Source organism: Balaenoptera borealis (assembly GCF_965194805.1).
Source record: "Balaenoptera borealis genome assembly, chromosome: 8".
Classification (NCBI taxonomy): domain Eukaryota; kingdom Metazoa; phylum Chordata; class Mammalia; order Artiodactyla; family Balaenopteridae; genus Balaenoptera; species Balaenoptera borealis.
The window spans coordinates 81083265-81099739 of NC_138865.1; positions in this window are offsets into that span (position 1 = coordinate 81083265).

Sequence of the window (16475 nt, forward strand, 5' to 3'; positions counted from 1 at the left end):
GGCTCAGTAGTTGTGGCGCATGGGCTTAGTTGCTCCGCGGCATGTGGGATCTTCCCGGACCAGGGCCCGAACCCGTGTCCCCTGCATTGGTAGGCAGATTCTTAACCACTGAGCCATGAGGGAAGTCCCGCCACTAAGTTCTTCTGAATTATAACACTGGCAGGCCCAAATAACACATGTTATGTGGCAGGCACCATTTTGAAGGGTCTATATATAATAACTCATTTAATTATTACAACCCACCTTTGATGTAGGTATGGTTATAATTACCTTCTGACAGTCTGGGCCACTGAGGCACAGAGAAGTTGAGTGATTTGTTCAAAGTCACACAGCTAGTAAATGGAGGAATTGGGATTCAAATCCAAGTAGTCTGACCCAGATAAGATGCTGGTAATCACTTGTAACACTACCTACATGGAGAAGAATACTGGATTGTAGGATATATGTATATGGCAGTTAGCTTGGTAAAAGGTACCTAGTAAAAGTTTGCTTATGATACTGACGGTTATGTGTTTGGATTTGGTGGCTATGGGAGCTTAAGTGACAGCCCGGAAGCGGTGTAGTAAATCTTTTGGGGACCAGGCACTTCTACCAACAAACCGAATTGGACAACTTTCAAATCATGGGAGGGAAGAGAGTGTATGGATGTACTTGAGCTGCTCAGGTGACAACTGAAGACAGATAAGTGAGGTGCACGGAGGGGAGAGGGTACATCACAGGACTGGCAGTAGCTGCCTTGACTTTACAGAGGTTCTGAGGGCCTAACCTTAGGTTAGTGGATGGAACTCCTTGTATTGAGAACAAAGAGATCCGACCCAATGACAGACCAAGAAAATTCAGGATGAAGGAGAACTTTGGATGATCCAAATTTCTGGCCCGTGGGCCACATGAAATAACTCCCAGCTCAATTTTGACCAATAAAAATGTTTTATTAGTTGCCAAATTAAAAACCCCAGTGAATACACATCAGCTATGTATTTCCAGATTATCTGGAAAGATGGGGAAATCTGGCAATATGGGACATCTGTTCTCACTCGTCAACAGTTGTCTTCACTGGATAGTAGCTCCTCTCTTTAGATGAGGCATTTAACACTCATTTTCCAAAGTTCCTACCGTTTCCTACTGCCACTCACTCACGTGAGCTGCCTGTCCCCGTAAGCATTTGAGTGGACACCCCCCTCATTTTATAAATGCAGAAGTAGAGGGTTTGAGTGGTGATTGTGAGATCTAATCTCTCCTTTTTGAGTTGCTGTGTGAGCATCTCTCCAATCACTTAGTCTGTTTTGATGCCCAATTTCCTTATGTCATAAGGTAGATATATGTGGCTATGACTTGGACCATATGGGCTTTGAGTGGTATGGCTAGTTGATGTTACACTGGTGCCTTGAGACTGGTTTAAAAGCAAAAGCACCAGACATCAAAGATTTCAACCCTCTTAACTCTTATGAAGCCACTTGTAGCTGTGGCTGATGCCTTGAACCTTGAAGCATCAAGATGGGCAGTGATGCAGGAGAGCCTCCAGTGGGAAAGAGAAGACTTGCCCTTAAGAAAAGTACAGCCACAGCTACTGTCACTGCTCCCAGCACCCTTCCCAAGAACATCCACCTTGGTAAAGGGGCTGGACCCTTACCAGATAATTCCCAGGAAATCCTTCTATTCTTTTGCTGAAATTCATCTGCCATTATTCCTCAAGCCCTTGCGACCTTATATACCATTCTGATTTTCCATGCTTTTCCCCATGTCTAAACCTAAGTCCTTTTCTTTGTACCTGATGACTTCTGCTACCACCACTTAGAGTGGTGTCAGTAAGCACGTGCTGTAAGTGCACTGGTCCACAGTGTAGTCTGAATTTCTTAATCCCCACTCAGAATTTTCATAGAGGGATGTGCAGTTTCCTCTGGCCCAACTGCAAAGAATTAATTTGTTTTCTGTGGAAGCTTTTCCGAATCAGCCAGCTCTGAGTCTGTTCTCTCCTCTGCCACTTTTACAGCCCTCAGGCGAGTTACTTAACCTTTCTGATCCTGACTCATAAGCGCTGTAAGATGGGAACATTTGCTGTCTTGCACAGTAACTCTTGAGGAATAAATGATATATGGAATGTGAAGTATCTACAGCAGTTCCTGGCACATCATTGGGTTCACAGATTTTAATTCACTACCTCTTTTATGACCTTTTTTTGGATCTGATGGGGTATAGCTGATTATGGATTGGACAATTTATAGGTGCTGTAAAGAGTTCTCTGGGAAACCAAGAGAATGGGTGCCTGAGAGGGACACAACATTGCAAGTGTTGCCTCAGTGGTTAGAGGCAGGTGCTGGGGTAGAGGAATTCCGAGTAGAGGGCAATGGAGAACAAGATGGAACTTTGACTAGTTAAAAAAAAAAAAAAGGCAAAAAAATGCCTTTTTCTTCCTTTGTCCTCAGAAGGGCACCAACTAACTTTTCAGAGTGGACACTCAATAAGTGTTGTTGACTGACAGACCACAGAATGTTATAAAAGGTTTGCAGGGCAGGGAATATAATATTAATATCCATGTAATGTTTTTATGTTTTAATTTTGGTGGAGGAAGCCTGAAGCCTGGGGCAAAAGCTACTATTTTCATTTGCTTCACCTGAAGTTATATTGGCAGAGACCCTCAGGGTAAAGAAGAAAAGGATTAGGTTGGGGAATGGGAAAGGGTATGAAGAAGTTGTAATAAAGTATATAAGTGCAAGAGCTTGAGGAATAAACACAGACGAATTTCAGCCCGAGAATAGAAGGATGTGGCATAAGGACATTTCGAGGCAGAAAAAATACACCCATAGGGTAGGCTCTGCTGAACGGAGGAGAGAATACGAGAAAAGTAATGAAAAACTTTTAATATCATGGAGCTCCCTAAGAGGTGTGCAGATATTGTTGTTTTATGTTGATTGAGGGCCCACCATGTACGAGGCCAGTATCTGCTTGAAAACTTAATGTATGAAAATGTGGTCGAGGGGAAGGATAAACCTAACATTTGTGGAGGGATAGGTGAATTTTGCTCTGGCTTGTGCAGGAAATGAGTAAATGAATGATTATTTGATTGGTAGGGTCTTAATAAAAATTGTTCCTAAATCAGCTGAAGCAACTGGCAAAGTCTGTTTACACCGTCATGATCACACCCCCCCTCCAAAGCAAACAAGAGGGCAGAGTTGTCACGAAAGGGATTTGCAGTTTCTCCTATGATAGGAGAAAAGACTAATTGGTACTATTAACATACGCTGAAGAAACCCACATCTTTTGTTTATTAGGAATTTGTCAGGAAGATTCCCACTGAAGTTATAAATGTACTTTAAAAAATGAATATATTTGGGGATCTTTGCCACCACTGAACCCTATTAATCTTTGCTCTCTAATACGATGTAACAGTTAAGTCTGCACTCTGACAACTGCCTAAAATGAGACAACCACAATACTTTCTTTTTTTTTTTTGGTAGCAAATGACACCTGACGATGACAGCCATGAGTTAAACAGGCTACCAAAATGAAAACAGACCCACCAACCGTGGCACCATAGGCTGAATGTTGGTGGGTTTTAACCACACCAGTCTCAAAGCCAGGAGATACTAGGCCACGAGGAACTGCTAAGGAGGATGGGCTAGTGCAACAGTTCTGAATCTTACAGTAAAGCAGGGATTTCCTCTCAAGTCATGGTGCTGGCATCCGTTCTGCTGCATCTCTGGCAGAGAGTCTATTTCCTCACGTGAGTATTGGGCTGGTCTGACTGTTACACAGTGCTTTTGTTTTTGTTGTTGTTTCTTTGTTTTATTTTGCACTGATTTGAAATCCACCTTTCAGGTCTATGTCTATATTCAAGGATATTTCAGTTTAAGTTTACTTCATATATTTACAGAGAGTTGAAGGTCAGTTCATTTTTTTTTTTTTAACTTGGAAAAGAAACTCTATTTTCTTCAACTATTCCTACAGTAACAGGCACAATTCTTGTCTCTGTCTGTACCCTTTGATCAGTATCAGTCAGCCTGAGCTTTGCTGTGGTAACAAACAACCCCACTATCAAGATTACTCAGAAACTTTGTTTCTTTTTGTAATTTGGATACTTGTGTTTCATTTTTGAGGACTAAGATATGTATGCAGAGTGAGCAAAGGAACAATGTCATGTGTTTAGTGGATGTTAAAGTATTTTCTTTTTCTGTTTTCTCTGAATTGAAAGATTTTGCTGAATAGAGATTTTCTTTTTACCTCACTCTCTAATAACACTGTTAGTTTGCATTTGCATAGTGTGTTACACTTTTCACATCCACCAGAGCTTTTGCCTTTATTGTTCCCTCAGCCTGAAACCTTCTCCCCCTAGATACCTTTGTGGCTTCTTCCCTCACAATTTCCAGTTTATTACTCAAATGTCACCTTCTCCAGCACTCCATCTAAAACTCTAAAATGTACAAACAAAACTTTTCAAAATAATATCTGTTAAACATCCCATTCCTGTCCCTTGTTTTAAGCACTTATTATTAACACATTCTGTTTTTATTCATATATCTTGCTTATTCTCTGTCTCTCCCCCTTAGAATAATAAGTTCTATCAGGAGCAGGAGTTTTGTTTTTATTCATTGCTGTATTCTCAGTCCCTAGAACCATGCCTGGCATGTATAGGTCCTACAAAATATTCAGTGAGTTTATGTAACTGATATTCATGTGGTCAAGCAAGTTGACAAGTGGCTGAAGGGCCCTTTTTTTCTGGTGGGTTCTTGTTTATTGGGGGTATATGAGAGGAGAGGGTTGATTAGAGGGTAGGGTTGACTTCACTGGGATGTTTGGTCCCAGATCAGAAGACTTAGGTCAGCTGTTCAGCCTGTGGCTGGAATACTGATGTAGGCTCAGATCTGGACATCGATCCACCTCAACTGCCCAGTCTCCTTGTGTCTCCACTCTGTAGGTAGATTCCATCTGTTACCCTTCTTTTCAAAGGGACATTTATCTTAGACTCTTGTTCTTCAGGAGGTGTCTGGGTTTGGATGCTTTATAAATTACACTTTCCTGAAGGATTCTTACTTATTCAAGTTGGGAAACAGTAAAATAATACTGCCTCTGTAGACAGAGAGGTGCTAGTGCTTGTGTGGAGGATGCCCACCTGATTATAAACTTGGCACACACATGGTAGAGCTTGAAGCAGGAGTGAACGTGGTGAGTATTCTTGTGTCTCTGAAGAAGCTCATGGGAAATACAACATGGCGGACACTTTGCCTCACTTGGGAGAATGGAGCTTGATTTTGTTATGGCCTAAGGTATCCAGGCTGACCCTCTAAAGCACTATTCCTTATATCCCTGGGGCCATTTAACTGAGAGGTGCAGGGGCGGGGGGCATGAGGGAAGAGAGTTAGGCAAAGAGCAAGAGGTAGCACAGTGTATTAGTTTCCTGAGGCTGCTGTAACAAAGTGCCACGAATTGGGTGGCTTAAAGCAACAGGAATTGGTTTTCTCACTGTTCTGGAGGCTAGAACTCTGAGATCAAGGTGTTGTCAGGGTCGGCTCCTCTCTAGGGCTTTAAGGGAGAGTCTGGTCCACACACCTTTCACCTAGCTTCTTGGGGTTGCTGGCAGTCTTTGGCGTTCCTTGGCTTCTGGTGCATCGCCCTCATCTCCGCCTTCCTCTTACATGGTGTTCTCCCACTGTATGTGTCTATGTCCAAATTTCCATTTTTTCTAAGGACACCAATCTTAATGGATTAGGAGCTCATGCTATTCCAGTATGACCTCATTTTAACCAGTTATATCTGCAATGGTCCTGTGTCCAAGTATGGTTACATCTTGAAATACTAGGGGGTTCAACATATGAAGACTTCAACATATAAAATTTGGGGGACATACTTCAAGCCATTACACACAATTCAGGCATAAACGCATTGGGAGTATTTTATATGTGGGTGAAAGAATTCTTAGTTTATTCTTTAGCTCTCAGGCAAAGCCCACTCAATATATTGGTTTGTGCAATGCTGAATCACGTAGTCTGCAACATCCTAAAATATAGTGTATAGAAATTTGTTATTTATGCCTCTGTATACATTTGTATAATAACAATTCATCCTCAGATTATGAAATTACCTTTCTCATTACAGTGCTGCATGGCCATAACCCCTGACCAAGCTCGTACGTCCTTATTGCAGGGAGTCCTGCAAACTTAACATGTGGTAATTGGCATATTTTGAAGATTAAATTGGTGAACACCTTTTTTCCCCCACTAGTTATCAGAAGCCAGAGACATTCATTTTTTTCATTTATTTATTTGTCATTTATATATTCACTCAACAAACTTTTGATGAATCCCTACCAAGGGAAGACAAATCAGACTCTGCTCCCTTAGAGCATCAGGTTGGTGGAGTGAGATACACATGTAAACATTTCATTAAAGTGCTGGATATTAAGGGAAAAACCTGGACAGTGTTCAAGAAGAAGAGCTTCTCTGAATTTCTCTGAAATCATCCTTTATCCCGAGTTGGGGGACTCAGATGCTTTCATAGGAAGGTGTGGGTTCTGCTGCTATCAAGAGTCTCCTACCCTCTGCTCCAGCAAACCGCAGAGTGAGAATTGGGACCCTTGGTCCTAGACACTGATGTGGAACGCTCTTTCCATAAGCCTTTGAGCTCTCCTGGGCAATTCTGACCCCTTGACTGGAGACATTGATTTTATCCATCTGAAAATTTCCTACATAGAAGATACCACGACAGCTGAATTAAAAAAAATCATGATTCTAAACAATTAATATTTAAAAGATCTAGCCATAATGCATCACGAGGCAACATGGGGCCACATTCATTTAGTGCATAGGATGGCATTGTTCAGAGGTGGAATGCCAAGCCTTTACTCATCCCAATCCTTATGAGGGGGGAATGAAAGAAGGGGTGGTAACTGCTCATAGGACAGCCCCCTGAGAGGCGTCAACAAGAGGGAGGCAGTTCTCTTTTTAAGTCATTTTTTAAAATGCTAATGCTCCCAGGTGCGTTCATGTGAAGTCATTACTATCAGTTGACACCTTAATTAGCAGTTAATATTTTAGCAGGAGGAACAGATGAAGTGTGAAGGGGGAACAAGGAACAAGGTGGGGATTGAAGGTGGCAGTGATGCTGGGAAAGGTGTCTGAAGGAGAGGAGGGTACAGGCTGGGGAGAAGCGGTCTTGATAGGGTATGTGGAAGACACTGTTTTGTGTGTCTTTTTTTTTTTTTTTTTTTTTGCTATGCAAAGTTATATCATGTCGTGGGTTGCTAAATTGATCTCATGTCTCTTTCAAGAAGTAGAAAAGAAAGATTTAGATTGAAGGTGATAGTGTAACCTTCCCAATTAATGCTGGAGCCCCCTCCTCTTTTACCAACAACAGAAGTTCAGCCTCTCCCTCTCCTGTGAATTTGTACAGGGGCCACAGGGGCTGGCTCAGTTCAAGGTGAGGGAGTGGGAGACGTGGTCTTGGCTGTTCCTCATCTGACACCCACCCTCCCAACCCCATGATGCGGAAGGAACTGGAGTCTGTCCTGCCAGTCTACTATTGCCATTTCTCTTGTTGCCACATGGTGTCGCTGCTGGGGTTGAATCCAGCACAATCCCAGGTTTGCTGGTCCATCCTGCCCTGGAGATGGTCTTTGAGGTTATGTCTGGTTCCTGTGTCTAGCAGCTATTGTGAAGGAGATGGTTGGCCTATGGGTTGTGGGGTTACATTTCTTTTTTTTTTTTTTATTATCTGATTTAGATTTTATTTACATAAAATACTTGTAAGCTCATAACATTAATTATATACTTGATTCTTTTTTTTTTTTTTAACATCTTTATTGAAGTATAATTGCCTTACAATGGTGTGTTAGCTTCTGCTTTATAACAAAGTGAATCAGTTATACATATACAATATGTTCCCATTTCTCTTCCCTCTTGCATCTCCCTCCCTCCCACCCTCCCCATCCCACCCCTCTAGGTGGTCACAAATCACCGAGCTGATCTCCCTGTGCTATGCGGCTGCTTCCCACTAGCTATCTATTTTACATTTGGTAGTGTATATATGTCCATGACACTCTCTTACCCTGTCACATCTCACCCCACCCCCTCCCCATATCCTCAAGTCCATTCTCTAGTAGGTCTGTGTCTTTATTCCCGTCTTGCCACTAGGTTCTTCATGGCCTTTTTTTTTCCCCTTAGATTCCGTATATATGTGTTAGCATACTGTATTTGTTTTTCTCTTTCTGACTTACTTCACTCTGTATGACAGACTCTAACTCCATCCACCTCATTACAAATACCTCCATTTCATTTCTTTTTATGGCTGAGTAATATTCCATTGTATATATGTGCCACATCTTCTTTATCCATTCATCTGTCGATAGACACTTAGGTTGCTTCCATGTCCTGGCTATTGTAAATAGAGCTGCAATGAACATTTTGGTACATGACTCTTTTTGACCTATGGTTTTCTCAGGGTATATGCCCAGTAGTGGGATTGCTGGGTCGTATGGTAGTTCTATTTGTAGTTTTTTAAGGAACCTCCATACTGTTCTCCATAGTGGCTGTATCAATTTACATTCCCACCAACAGTGCAAGAGGGTTCCCTTTCCTCCACACCCTCTCCAGCATTTATTGTTTCTAGATTTTTTGATGATGGCCATTCTGATCGGTGTGAGATGATATCTCATTGTAGTTTTGATTTGCATTTCTCTAATGATTAATGATGTTGAGCATGCTTTCATGTGTCTGTTAGCCATCTGTATATCTTCTTTGGAGAAATGTCTATTTAGGTCTTCTGGCCATTTTTGGATTGGGTTGTTCGTTTTTTTGTTATTGAGCTGCATGAGCTGCTTGTAAATCTTGGAGATTAATCCTTTGTCAGTTGCTTCATTTGCAAATATTTTCTCCCATTCTGATGGTTGTCTTTTGGTCTTGTTTATGGTTTCCTTTGCTGTGCAAAAGCTTTTAAGTTTCATTAGGTCCCATTTGTTTATTTGTGTTCTTACTTCCATTTCTCTGGGAGCTGGGTCAAAAAGAATCTTGCTGTGATGTATGTCATAGAGTGTTCTGCCTATGTTTTCCTCTAAGAGTTTGATAGTGTCTGCCCTTACACTTAGGTCTTTAATCCATTTTGAGTTTATTTTTGTGCATGGTGTCAGGGAGTGTTCTAATTTCATACTTTTACATGTACCTGTCCAATTTTCCCAGCACCACTTATTGAAGAGGCTGTCTTTTCTCCACTGTATATGCTTGCCTCCTTTATCAAAGATAAGGTGACCATATGTGTGTGGGTTTATCTCTGGGCTTTCTATCCTGTTCCATTGATCTATATTTCTGTTTTTGTGCCAGTACCAAACTGTCTTGGTTACTGACGCTTTGTAATATAGTCTGAAGTCAGGGAGCCTGATTCCCCCAGCTCCATTTTTCATTCTCAAGATTGCTTTGGCTATTCGGGGTCTTTTGTGTTTCCATACAAATTGTGAAATTTTTTGTTCTAGTTCTGTGAAAAATGCCAGTGGTAGTTTGATAGGGATTGCATTGAATCTGTAGATTGCTTTGGGTAGTAGAGTCATTTTCACAATGTTGATTCTTCCAATCCAGGAACATGGTATATCTCTCCATCTATTTGTATCATCTTTAATTTCTTTCATCAGTGTCTTATAATTTTCTGTATACAGGTCTTTTGTCTCCTTAGGTAGGTTTATTCCTAGATATTTTATTCTTTTTGTTGCAATGGTAAACGGAAGTGTTTTCTTAATTTCACTTTCAAGATTTTTCGTCATTAGTGTATAGAAATGCAAGAGATTTCTGTGCATTAATTTTGTATCCTGCTACTTTACCAAATTCATTGATTAGCTCTAGGAGTTTTCTGGTAGCATCTTTAGGATTCTCTATGTATAGTATCATGTCATCTGCAAATAGTGACAGCTTTACTTCTTCTTTTCCGATTTGGATTCCTTTTATTTCTTTGTCTTCTCTGATTGCTGTGGCTAACACTTCCAAAACTATGTTGAATAATAGTGGTGAGAGTGGGCAACCTTGTCTTGTTCCTGATCTTAGTGGAAATGGTTTCAGTTTTTCACCATTGAGGACAATGTTGGCTGTGGGTTTGTCATATATGGCCTTTATTATGTTGAGGAAATTTCCCTCTATGCCTACTTTCTGCAGGGCTTTTATCATAAATGGGTGTTGAATTTTGTCGAAAGCTTTCTCTGCATCTATTGAGATGATCATATGGTTTTTCTCCTTCAATTTGTTAATATGGTGTATCACATTGATTGATTTGCATATATTGAAGAATCCTTGCATTCCTGGGATAAACCCCACTTGATCATGGTGTATGATCCTTTTAATGTGCTGTTGGATTCTGTTTGCGAGTATTTTGTTGAGGATTTTTGCATCTATGTTCATCAGTGATATTGGCCTGTAGTTTTCTTTCTTTGTGACATCTTTGTCTGGTTTTGGTATCAGGGTGATGGTGGCCTCGTAGAATGAGTTTGGGAGTGTTCCTCCCTCTGCAATATTTTGGAAGAGTTTGAGAAGGATAGGTGTTAGCTCTTCTCTAAATGTTTGATAGAATTCACCTGTGAAGCCATCTGGTCCTGGGCTTTTGTTTGTTGGAAGGTTTTTAATCACAGTTTCAATTTCAGTGCTTGTGATTGGTCTGTTCATATTTTCTATTTCTTCCTGGTTCAGTCTCGGCAGTTTGTGCATTTCTAAGAATCTGTCCATTTCTTCCAGGTTGTCCATTTTATTGGCATAGAGTTGCTTGTAGTAATCTCTCATTATCTTTTGTATTTCTGCAGTGTCAGTGGTTACTTCTCCTTTTTCATTTCTAATTCTATTGATTTGAGTCTTCTCCCTTTTTCTTTTGATGAGTCTGGCTAATGGTTTATCAATTTTGTTTATCTTTTCAAAGAACCAGCTTTTAGTTTCATTGATTTTTGCTATTGTTTCCTTCATTTCTTTTTCATTTATTTCTGACCTGATCTTTATAATTTCTTTCCTTCTGCTAGCTTTGGGGTTGTTTTGTTCTTCTTTCTCTAATTGCTTTAGGTGCAAGGTTAGGTTGTTTATTCGAGATGTTTCCTGTTTCTTGAGGTAGGCTTGTATTGCTATAAACTTCCCTCTTAGCACTGCTTTTGCTGCATCCCATAGGTTTTGGGTCGTCGTATCTCCATTGTCATTTGTTTCTAGGTATTTTTTGATTTCCCCTTTGATTTCTTCAGTGATCACTTCGTTATTAAGTAGTGTATTGTGTAGCCTCCATGTGTTTGTATTTTTTACAGATCTTTTCCTGTAATTGATATCTAGTCTCATAGCGTTGTGGTCGGAAAAGATACTTGATACGATTTCAATTTTCTTAAATTTACCAAGGCTTGATTTGTGACCCAAGATATGATCTATCCTGAGAATGTTCCATGAGCACTTGAGAAAAATGTGTATTCTGTTGTTTTTGGGTGGAATGTCCTATAAATATCAATTAAGTCCATCTTGTTTAATGTATCATTTAAAGCTTGTGTTTCCTTATTTATTTTCATTTTGGATGATCTGTCCATTGGTGAAAGTGGGGTGTTAAAGTCCCCTACTATGATTGTGTTGCTGTCGATTTCCCCTTTTATGGCTGTTAGTATTTGCCTTATGTATTGAGGTGCTCCTATGTTGGGTGCATAAATATTTACAATTGTTATACCTTCCTCTTGGATCGATCCCTTGATCATTATATAGTGTCCTTCTTTGTCTCTTGTAATAGTCTTTATTTTAAAGTCTATTTTGTCTGATATGAGAATTGCTACTCCAGCTTTCTTTTGATTTCCATTTGCATGGAATATCTTTTTCCATCCTCTCACTTTCAGTCTGTATGTGTCTCTAGGTCTGAAGTGGGTCTCTTGTAGACAGCATATATATGGGTCTTGTTTTTGTATCCATTCAGCCAGCCTGTGTCTTTTGGTGGGAGCATTTAATCCGTTTACATTCAAGGTAATTATCGATATGTATGTTCCTATTCCCATTTTCTTAAATGTTTTGGGTTTGTTATTGTAGGTGTTTTCCTTCTCTTGTGTTTCCTGCCTAGAGAAGTTCCTTTAGCATTTGTTGTAAAGCTGGTTTGGTGGTGCTGAATTCTCTCAGCTTTTGCTTGTCTGTAAAGGTTTTAATTTCTCCATCACATCTGAATGAGATCCTTGCTGGGTAGAGTAATCTTGGTTGTAGGTTTTTCTCCTTCATCACTTTAAGTATATCCTGCCACTCCCTTCTGGCTTGCAGAGTTTCTGCTGAAAGATCAGATGTTAACCTTATGGGGATTCCCTTGTGTGTTATTTGTTTTTTTTCCCTTGCTGCCTTTAATATGTTTTCCTTATATTTAATTTTTGACAGTTTGATTAATATGTGTCTTGGCGTGTTTCTCCTTGGGTTTATCCTGTATGGGACTCTCTGTGCTTCCAGGACTTGATTAACTATTTCCTTTCCCATATTAGGGAAGTTTTCAACTATAATCTCTTCAAATATTTTCTCAGTCCCTTTCTTTTTCTCTTCTTCTTCTGGGACCCCTATAATTCGAATGTTGGTGCGTTTAATGTTGTCCCAGAGGTCTCTGAGACTGTCCTCAGTTCTTTTCATTCTTTTTTCTTTATCCTGCTCTGCAGTAGTTATTTCCACCATTTTATCTTCCAGGTCACTTATCCTTTCTTCTGCCTCAGTTATTCTGCTATTGATCCCATCTAGAGTATTTTTAATTTCATTTATTGTGTTTTTCATCATTGCTTGGTTCCTCTTTAGTTCTTCTACATTCTTGTTAAATGTTTCTTGCATTTTGTCTATTCTATTTCCAAGATTTTGGATCATCCTTACTATCATTATTCTGAATTCTTTTTCAGGTAGACTACCTATTTCCTCTTCATTTGTTAAGTCTAGTGTGTTTTGACCCTGCTCCTTCATCTGCTGTGTGTTTTTCTGTCGTCTCATTTTGCTTATCTTACTGTGTTTGGGGTCTCCTTATCACAGGTTGCAGGTTCGTAGTTCCCGTTGTTTTTGGTATCTGTCCCCAGTGGGTAAGGTTGGTTCAGTGGGTTGTGTAGGTTTCCTGGTGGAGGGAACTAGTGCCTGAGCTCTGGTGGATGAGGCTGGATCTTGTCTTTCTGGTGGGCACATCCACGTCTGGTGGTGTATTTTGGGGTGTCTGTGGCCTTATTATGATTTTAGGCAGCCTCTCTGCTAATGGATGGGGCTGTGTTCCTGTCTTGCTAGTTGTTTGGCATAGGGTGTTCAGCACTGTAGCTTGCTGGTCATTGAGTGAAGCTGGGTCTTGATGTTGAGATGGAGATCTCTGAGAGATTTTTGCCGTTTGGTATTACGTGGAGCTGGGAGGTCTCTTGTGGACCAGTGTCCTGAAGTTGGCTCTCCCACCTCCGAGGTACGGCCCTGATGCCTGGCTGAAGCACCAAGAGCCTTTCGTCCACACGGCTCAGAGTAAAAGGGAGAAAAAATAGAAAGAAAGAAAGAAAGAAAGAAAGAGGCTATAATATAGTGAAGTAAAATAAAGCTATTATAAAGCAAAGCTATACAGACAAAATCTCCCTCAGAAGCATATACATATACACTCACAAAAAAAAAAGGAAAAGGGGAAAAATTAATATATCCTGCTCCCAAAGTCCACCTCCTGAATTTGGGATGATTCGTTGTCTATTCAGGTATTCAACAGATGCAGGCACATCAAGTTGTTTGTGGAGTTTTAATCCGCTGCTTCTGAGGCTGCTGGGAGAGATTTCCCCTCCTCGTCTCTGTTCGCACAGCTCCTGGGGATCAGCTTTGGATTTGGACCCGCCTCTGCGTGTAGGTCGCCTGAGGGCGTCTGTTCCCCACCCAGACAGGACGGGGTTAAAGGAGCAGCTGCTTCGGGGTCTCTGGCTCACCCAGGCCGCGGGGAGGGAGGGGTACGGAGGAGGCGGGGCGAGCCTGCGGCGTCAGAGGCCGGCGTGACGTTGCACCAGCCTGAGGTGCGCAGTGCGTTCTCCCGGGGAAGTTGTCCCTGGATCACGGGACGCTTCTCTCAAGCAGGTACACAGACGGACAGCTGGGAGAAAGGACTTTGTCGGCTTCGCCAGTTTTCCCGGGTTGCTGTCTGCAGGCTCCAGAGTGAGCGGGGCATCCCAGAGGGTCTCACTTGGTCACCGGAAACTGTAGGTGAGGAAAATAATTTTCCCTCTACCTTTTGTAGAGAGTGCCCAGCTGAGGCCCTTTTCCTCGAGGGCCCCTCCTAAATGGATGACCTTTTCTCGGTTAAAAGTTCTCCGCTGTGGCCACCGTAACTCAAGATCATCTTTGGTCAGGTTACCAGCTGGGCAGCCTTAAAATAAAATTTTATTCAGCTGAGGCCTCACACGGGCCCAGCCCACTTTCAGTCAGACCCAGTCCGAGGCTGGACCCGGCCGGTGCTTAAGTCGGAACCAGTCTGACCCGGACTCCGTCAGAACTGGAACCCGGACTGCTTTCTAAGTTGGACCGGATCCGACCCTGGACCCCGTCCGGTTTCTAAGTCGGACGTAGGCCATCTCCGGTTGGTTTCGGGACCCAGTTTGGTTAAAAAAAGTGCTCAGAGTCTGAAAGCTCGTGACGCAAAGCTGCTGAACGAGGACCGGGACCCGAGGGGACGTCCCCGCACCGCCCGAGGCAGTGAGCAGGCAGCGGCTCCAGGGAGCTCGGCAGGTACCTCCGCCTGGTTGCTCGGGGCTCCTGGGGGCTGCTGGGGTCCCTTTGGTTTGTTCTACATTTCTTTTTGAGTAAAAGGAAAAAAAGATTGAGCTGAGGGGGTTAGACAAGAATGTGTGGTTTCATGGCTAGTACATTTGATAAGGAGGTGACTTTAGGAGGAATAAATATTAACAGCGGAAATGAACCATAAATTATCTGTGGGGTCAGATTGGGTGTGTCTTTGAATTATTCACCAGGATCACATAGGCAGTTTGCCTATCTGTCTGTGTATCTGTATCCATCTATATATCTCTAAGCTGCTGTTGTCCTGTGCAGTTGGAATCCTCTCCCTGTCTGTGGTGCTAACCTATGATCAGTACAGGAGCACAGAGGGAGGTTATCCGGGATATAAGGCCACTGGAGCTGGGAAAGTTGGTCATCCTGTCCAGCATCCTCTCGCCTGCCCTCTTGGTTTTGATGTATTGAATGATCACTAAAATATGACCTAAGTCCTTCTAAACTGTCTCAGTCTCTATGTTAATACAGTATCCTCAGGAAAAACATGGTGCCCTTGGAGGCACAGCCTTTTCACTCTGACATATGAGCCCTTGTCCTCATCCCCAGGAAGCCACTGACCACATATATTCTTTTTCCTACTAGTGCTTATTCCTAGAAAAGGGCCTACTAAACAAATTCTTAGAAAGGTGTAACTGACTGATGAAACTCTGTATCTCATCTGTTTTAGGGACATCAACTTTAAGGGTAGCTGGCCCTTTAAGCAAAACAAATAATATGATTAATTTTGGAATTTCGAGCAGACAGGAGGTCATCACAGTGTGTTAGCCTCTTCAAGGGAGCTTGACTCAAGAACTGGGCCTTTCTCTAACAATGCCCTTCAGTTTCTCTCTGCTGAGAACCCACAACCAAACTGCAGCCCACTTCTTCAGAACGGGTAATGTGAAGACTGACTAGTCTTTCAAACAGTTAAAAAGTCTGGCATTCAGCACTCATGTTCTTATTATTTAAATCTTGCTCTCACTCAATTTCCATTCTTTCCCAAGTAGGATTCTCAGCATTTGAGACTGTAAGTGAGTGAGTAGAAATGGTTTGGTGCCCAAGTTCAGTCTATGTAGAGCCTTTAAACCCTGTCCTTGGGATAGAAACATTAGTTTTAGGTGTAAACCAGCAAATAAGTGGTCAAACTTGTGTCACAAAAGGTTGATCTCCTTTACACAAAACCTGAGGCTATTTTTAGGAGAAACCACGCCTTCCAAAGTCTCTGCTTATGTAAGTTTCCCCCCCTTACAACAGTTATTTATTTTTGATCTACGTTTTGCATATTAGTTCTCAGTCTTTCTGGTTTTATTTTCTCCTAATTTTTCTTCTCTATCCTATTTTTAAAATTTGTTTGTTTGCCAGCATTCTTTTTTAAAATATTGAAGTATAGTTGATTTGCATTCTTTTTTTAAATGCCTTAATTTGTAGGCATTGACCCAGAGGGAACCTCCCGATAGGTTCTCATCTCTCCTATTGCCACCCAGCTAGGAGTCCACAAAAGAGCATAAAATGCGCTTCCCATGATGCACTGGTGACCATCCAGTTTCCAGGAGCTGGAAAATATCACTAAATAGACTATGCTTCAGCCATCTCCCAGTGGAATTTTAAAGGAATTATTATGACAGTAGTATGGTGAATGGAGCTTTGTATCATTGCAAGGTAAGTGCCAGCCATGGAGAGTGAGGGCTGCGGCTCGGGCTGCAGGCTGGGCGCTGCAGGTGCTGGAGGAAAGCATCCTCCAGGTCGTGGCCGCGTGTTGCGGGGCTCCAGATT